Raw genomic sequence first — 7290 nt, forward strand, 5'->3', positions numbered from 1 at the left:
TGTCCACTACACCTCCAATTTTGGTGTCATCTCCAAGCTTCCTAATGAAACCTCATAATGATACTAACATATATATAAATGACGGAAAGTAGTGGACCCAGCACTGATTCTTGTGGCACTCCATTGGTCGCAGGGCTCCAGTCTGAAAAACAAACCTGCACCACCATCCTCTGTCTCCTACCTTTGAGCCAGTTCTGTATCCAAATAGCTAGTTCTCCCTGTATTCCATGAGATCTCACCTTGCTGATCAGCCTCCCATGGGGAACCTTGTTGAACGCCTTACTGAAGTCCATATAGATCACATCCACCGCTCTGCCCTCATCAATCCTCTTTGTGACTTTTTTAGAAAACTCAATCATGTTTTTGAGTCATGATTTCTCCAGCATTTTCTCTTTTTCAGATTTCCAGCATTCACAGCATTTAACTTTTATTGGATAGCTTGCCATTTCACTTGGAAATGAAAAGCATTTTGTGATTTACACATGAAAGAACTGAAACCAACCTGGTCATTCTAAAAGATGAGAGACTTCACACACAATCCACATTTTTTTCAATCTATAATTTCAGTGACATCACACTGTAAACTTTTGCCATAAATTCTGTGTCTTACAATCTTATACTCCACAAACATCTGACGAAGCAGCAGCGCTCCGAAAGCTAGTACTTTGAGATAAACCTGTTGGACTACAACCTGGTGTTGTCTGATTTTTAACGATGATTATTCGAAACTTATACAAGATAATTCCAGGATTTGGGAGATCTTGGGGTGAATTGTCTGAAAGAGACAGCACAGCCATAATGGGCTGAATGCCTGCAATGATTCTGTTGATTTGTCCTCAATGCAGCTGTTTGCAACATCTCCACTTACTCCTTCCCCACTAACTGTAAATATCTTCAAGGTGCTGCACAAAACAACATTGAGCCCTTTGCTATTTTCTCGTCTGCTCCATATTCCTTAGACTTGAGTTGTGCAACATTGGAGTTTGGTTAATTTCTCAACTGTCCGTTTGGGGACAAATGGGACGTGAGATTGATTAATCAAGCAGCCAACAATTTATCATGAGATGGTAGGGGTCAAAAACAATCAGTGAGAGTATAACACTCAGAAACACACAGTATGAGAGGTCGGGTGCAGTACATAAAGGCTGTGATTTCGCGCCTACTGTGTGGCCCCAGTGGCCTAATGGATATGGCACTGGCCTTCTAAGCCAGGGATTGTGGGTTCGAGTCCCATCTGGGGTGTCAGTTACTTGTCCTTTGTTAACTGGATTTCTAATGTACTTTGGGGAAAATCTCCATGTCTGCATTCAGTTGATGGGAAGTGGTGCCCGCCATCTTCTTGCACACGATTTTCAGGATTGAGGTGAATTGTCTGAAAGAGACAGCACAGTCACAATGGCTGAAAACCTGCTGAGATTCTCCTGGGGATGGCATGGTGGCTCAGTGGGTAGCATTGCTGCCTCACAATGTCAGGAACCTGGCTTCGATTCCTCCCTTGGGTGTCTGTTTGTGTTGAGTTTGCACATTCTCTCCATGGGGTACTCCGGGTGCTTTGGTTTCCTCCCACAGCCCAAAGATGTTCAGGTTTGGTGGATTGGCTTTGGGGAATGCAGGCTGAGAGGATAGGGGTTGGGCCTTGGTGGGATGCTCTTCAGAGGGTCAGTGTGGATGTGATGGGCTGAATGGCCTGCCCTTCTCACGCGAAGTCTTTTATGAACAGGTTTGGAGCAGACGGTCAGAGCTCCACTGCAGGACCCAGTCAAGGCTTTGCTCAGCGTTTGGCGGTCAGGTGTGTTTTCCTCCTCTCCTGTATCTGATCTTCCAGAATCTTCTGTCGCTTTGGCCAATACGGTCATGAGCTGGGTTCACATCATCCAATGGGGTCACACCAATACCCTTCACTGTTGTCATGCCAGGAGCTATAAAGTGGATTGGCTCAGGCTGACACTTCGCAATATATAACCCTCAGTCTGGTTGGAACTGGTTCTTCTTGAATCTTTGTCGCTCTTTGATCTTAGTTGCACTGTTCTCTCGAGCCGATAGCTGCTGTTTAATTTAGTTTGGCCAATTTTCTGTCTGGTCAAATTTCTCCAGCTGAGGATCAATTGAGAATGCCTGATTTTGTTGCCATGGTCACGTGACCACACAGGATTAAGATCAGCTGCACAGTGAAGATTTCAACAAATCAAAACCCCAAATAAGACTTCAGCGCACAATCTCTGGTTTAGGAAGTTAGTGCCTTACCCATGAGGTCACTGGGGCTCCAACATATAGGCCTACCAATCTATGGACAAAGCAACTTCTGTTTTGGTTGTGTTGGTGTCAGTCTAAGCTATATTCTGTCAACATTACCAGCTGAACCCCAGATTACCTGCATGTTTGGTATTTATGATGATGTCCAATATGTCAATGGAAATGATTGAAATCTGGGGGTTCAAGGTTGGAACTGATGGGGCTGTGGCTATGCATTTGGGCCCTTACCTTTCTTAGTCAAGGTATTGAATACAATTGCAAGGAGGCTATGATGGAGATGTGAGGTCGTGAGGCCATCGTTGGAGTACTTGGAGTGCCACATCCACAGATTGGACAAACATTTGTGGGAAGGCAACTGCTGAAAATCACCAGGCTCTGAGTCAGAGTCGGGGTTCACCAACAGAGTTTATTGTCCAAGGAAATCCCGGAGCTCCGGGGAGAGAGCAGCACCAACAGCACAGTGGTCAGCTGTGATTCTTCTCTCAACCCGGAGCACATGGTCAAGATACTGTGATACATTTTGTGATATAATAGGTCAGTGATGAGGTTATTGTCTCTGTAACATGGCTTGTTTCTTGGAAACATTGCAGAATCCATGATCGTTTCAGTGCAGTTATTGTCAGTTCCAGCGTGGCCTTTGTTAATTTCAGTGCAGTTGTCAGTTTCAGCGTCTGCACGGAAGTCCGTTGCTGTAGTAATGGGCGCTAGTCGCTCTTCCTGAGAAGGCCAATTACTGCAGCTCTGGCTATTATCACTCTGTATTGAGTCTGTATCTAACAGTTAACATTTCTATCAAAGGTGTTGTCTGACCCAGACCCTTCGGCGGGCAGTGTCTGTTCTTCATGTGTATTGTCTCTCCCATCCGCCTTAAACTAATCAACTCGGTTGTGAGTGCATTGTGCTGGCATTCTGGTGGCCCCAGGCAGTGTCTGTATTTGCTCTGCTGTCTCTCTCCATATTGTGGTCTGGCGGCCATCTTGTGTGTCAAATGGCCAACTTCTGGCTCAGCGGCCATCTTGTGTGTCCGTCTGCCTAGTGTCACCCTGTCCCGTGCCAACTCCCACTTCCCTCCCCACTTTGTGGTCAAGGAGGCGAGGGTATTAACTGGAACAATCCATGCTGGGCCATTGGAATCTCCTTCCTGTCCCGATATAGGGCTGGCTCTCTTCCACAAAGGGGGGTCTCGCAAGTTCGGGCAGATCTTCTCTCTCTCCAGATTTTTGTTTATTTAAAAAATATACTTTATTCATAAAAAATCAAATAAAAATGCAGACAAAGGTTCTAAATCAGTTGTGTACAGTCTATGCAGAGAGAAAAGAACCAACAAAACACTGGAATTTTGACATTTCTCAAAGTTCTGTGTCACGAAAAATAAAGGCATTTTGTTCTTGGGCAGGAACCGATCTCTGTTCATTGTCAGGCACCAAGAGGGTCTGAGAAATGAAAGAACGATGTGATAATTTGTCAGAACGACCTGAGACTGTGTTGTTTCTCTGTTACACCTTGGCAGCAGCTGCCCGAAACTTTAGTGCATCCCTCAGTGTGTTGTCACAGATCTTGGAACATGCTCGGCTGTAGCACTCATTTAAGATCAACTATTCGCAGTAGGGTATTGTCACTGAGTTTTTGTGGCTTAATGGGTAAGACTGTAGCTTCTGATGTCGTGGATTGGAGGTTCAAATCCCTTTTGGGGTGTTGACCTTTTCAGCCTGGTCTTTGTGGTGGCTGATTTTCGTCCCATATCAACTCCATCTCAATCCAAATTGACTGGATTTTTCAACTACTCCATTAAATCTCACTTGCCTGCTTCGAGATTATGGAAAATGCTCTTTAGGAGAAACTTGCACAAGGTAATTTCAGGATTTGGGAGATCTTGGGGTAAATTGTCTGAAAGAGACAGCACAGCCACAATGGGCTGAATGCCCGCTAAGATTCTGTTGAATTGTCCTCAATGCAGCTTTTTGCAACATCTCCACTTCCTCCTTCCCCACTAACTGCAAATATCTTGAAAGTGCTGCACAAAATAACATTGAGCCCTTTGCTATTTTCCTGTCTGCTCCATTTTCGTCAGACTTGAGTTGTGCAATGTTGGAGTTTGGTGGATTTCTTGTCGGTCCGTTTGGGGAGAAATGGGGGGTAAGATCAATTTTATCAAGCAGCCAATGATTTAGCGTGAGATGGAAGGGGAACAACCAATCAGTGAGAATATAAAACTCAGAGAAGAACACAATATGAGAGGTTCAGGGTGCAGTATTTACAGGCTGCCATTTCAGTTTTGTAGATGTGGTCCCAGTGGTCTAATGGCTAAGGCACTGGCCTCCCCAGCCTGGAATTGTGGGTTCATGTCCCATCGGGGATGGCTAACTTTTAAGCCTTGTCTTCACGGCTGATCTTCTTTGTCTGATGTCAAGTCGATTTCTCATCTCCCCTGGAAACGTCCCCAGGTCTGTGTTGGGTTTGGTGGGATGTTGTGTCAGAAAAATACAGACCTTTGTGGGGTCTGCAGGATATGGGGCTAAATCACTCCTCTCTCTATGTTGGACCTGGAGGGATCAGTCAAAAGTGTCATTTTTAAAAAATAAAAACTCTAACTTTAAATAAACAAAAGAGGTCCCTGTTCGATAGCTTGTGTTTCTGTGCAAACTGATCGAAGGACATCATTGTGTCTCCCTCAAACAAATCACCCACGCAACACACACCCCTAACTGCCCAATGTTTGGATCCTGAATCTATCATCCCCGGTTGAAAACCCGGCATACCCGGTGTAAGAGAAGATGTCTTGCCAAGATTGCCTTCCCTCTGCCAAATTGCCCTCCGTGCTTTAACAGTATCGATAACTATTGGGTTTTGGCAATATTCCCTAACTGTCCTCATTTTGTCCAAACACAGCAAGTGAGTAAGGTGTCACCTTAGCCTGGGAGGTTTCAATATCGAACCACATTGAAAGAGGGTCCCCACAAGCCCAATCACTCATGTAGGATAAAAGTGAGCTTAGTTGGTAGCTTTTAATGTCTGGGAGATCAACTCCCCCCAGTCTGTGAGACAATCGCAGTTTAGCTCATTTCATGAGGGGCCACTGACGATGCCAAATAAAGGGGCTGAACCAGCCGTTCAGTCTCCTGAATGTTTGCTTATCGAAAATCAGGGGGAGCATCCATATAGGGTATAGTAAACGAGGGAGAATATTCATCTTAATAAGCACTATCCAACCCAACCACGAGACCAGAAGGGCCTCCATCTTTGAAGGTCTTGTTTGATTTTGTCAAATAATTGAACAAAATTGGCTTTGAACAGCCGATTCAGAACTGGAGTAATGAACATGGTCAAATACACAAAACCCCCCTGTGACCATTTAAATGGGAATCGATATTCACCCTCAAGACTTAACACTTTCATAAGACCACCCATAGGCATAGCCTCTGATTTTGAAAGATTAATCTTGTCCCCCAAAAAGGTGCCAAACACACAGATGCATGCTAACAGGCGAGGTACTGAAACTGCTGGATTTGATGAAAGAATGAGGACATCGTCCACATACAATAAACTCTGATGTAAATTTGACCCCACGTCTGGAGCTGATATATTGGGATCCCTATGAATGCCCTCCACCAATGATTCGATCCCCACTGTAAAAAGCAGTGGGGAAAGGGAACAGACCTGCCGGCTGACCCAAAAAATGTTAAAATTGCTTGATCACACCCTGTTGGTGATGATTGCAGTGAGAGGGTCATTGTGGAGAACCTTTACCCATCTTATAAAAACTTCGCCCAAAACAAACCGCTCCAGAGTATAGAAAAGGTACGGCCTCTCAACTCGGTCAAGCGCCTTCTCTGTATCTAGAGAAATCACCAATCCCTATATTGACTGTTGTTGACACACTTGAATTACATTAAGCAGCCTCCTAACATTATTGGAGGATCTGTGGCCCTTTATGAAGCCCGTCTGGTCCTCTTTCACAATAGAAGGTAACACAGTCTCCAGCCTTAACACAAGAGGATTAGAGAGGATTTTAAAGTCCACATTTAAGAGAGAAATGGGCCTGTAAGAAGCACAGTACCCCCTGGACCTCCCTTTTTTAAGAATAAGCGAAATATTGGCCTCTCTCAGAGATGGCGGGAGACAATCATGGCTGTATGAGTCATTAAACATGTTGAACATTGGGCCTGACAATAGTAGAGGCTATTTTTAATCTTTCAAAAATCACTGGAGTCAGGGACATTCCCAGATGATTGGAAAATCCCTGTTGTAAACCCCTTGTTCAAGAAAAGATCAAGATAATAGATGGAAAATTATAGGCCAGTTACCCTAAACTCGGTTGTAGGTTAAATTATAGGATCCATCATTAAGGATGAGATTTCTAAATTCTTGGAAGTGCAGGGTTGTATTAGAACAAGTCAGCATGGATTTAGTAAGGGGAGGTCATGCCTGACAAACCTGTTAGAATTCTTTGAAGCGGTAACAAATAGGTTAGACCAGGGAAACCCAGTGGATGTTATCTACCTAGATTTCCAAAAGGCCATTGATAAGGTGCGTCATGGGAAACTGCTGAGTAAGGTGAGGGTCCATGGTGTTCGAGGTGAGCTACTGGCATGGATTGGGAACTGTCTGTCTGACAGAAGGCAGAGAGTTGTGATAAAAGGTTCTTTCTTGGAATGGCAGCTGGTGACAAGTGGTGTCCCGTAGGGTTCAGTGTTGGGGTCGCAGATGTTCACTTTATATATTAATGATCTGGATGAAGGGACTGGGGGACATTCTGGCGAAGTTCACCAATGATGCAAAGTTAGGCAGACAAGCAGGTTGTTCTGAGGAGGTGGGGAGGCTGCAGAAAGATTTAGACAGTTTAGGAGAGTGGTCCAGGAAATGGCTGATGAAATTCAACCTGAGCAAATGCTAGGACTTGCACTTTGGAAAAAGGAATACAGGCAAGGACTATTTTTTAAACAGTGAGAAAATTCATAAAGCCAAAGTACAAAGGGATCTGGGAATGATAGTCCAGGAATCTCTAAAGGTTGACATGCAGGTTGAGTCCGTCGTTAA

General features: G+C 44.6%; 1 non-coding gene across 1 annotated transcript; it reads left to right on the forward strand.

Annotated features, from left to right (window-relative positions):
- Positions 1–1169: 1169 nt before the first annotated feature.
- Positions 1170–1242, forward strand: trnar-ucu (transfer RNA arginine (anticodon UCU)). The gene has a single exon. It is a non-coding gene; the product is annotated as a tRNA-Arg (tRNA).
- The last annotated feature ends 6048 nt before the right edge of the window (positions 1243–7290 follow it).

The sequence above is a fragment of the Chiloscyllium punctatum genome, chromosome 18, assembly GCF_047496795.1.
Source record: "Chiloscyllium punctatum isolate Juve2018m chromosome 18, sChiPun1.3, whole genome shotgun sequence".
NCBI lineage: Eukaryota > Metazoa > Chordata > Chondrichthyes > Orectolobiformes > Hemiscylliidae > Chiloscyllium > Chiloscyllium punctatum.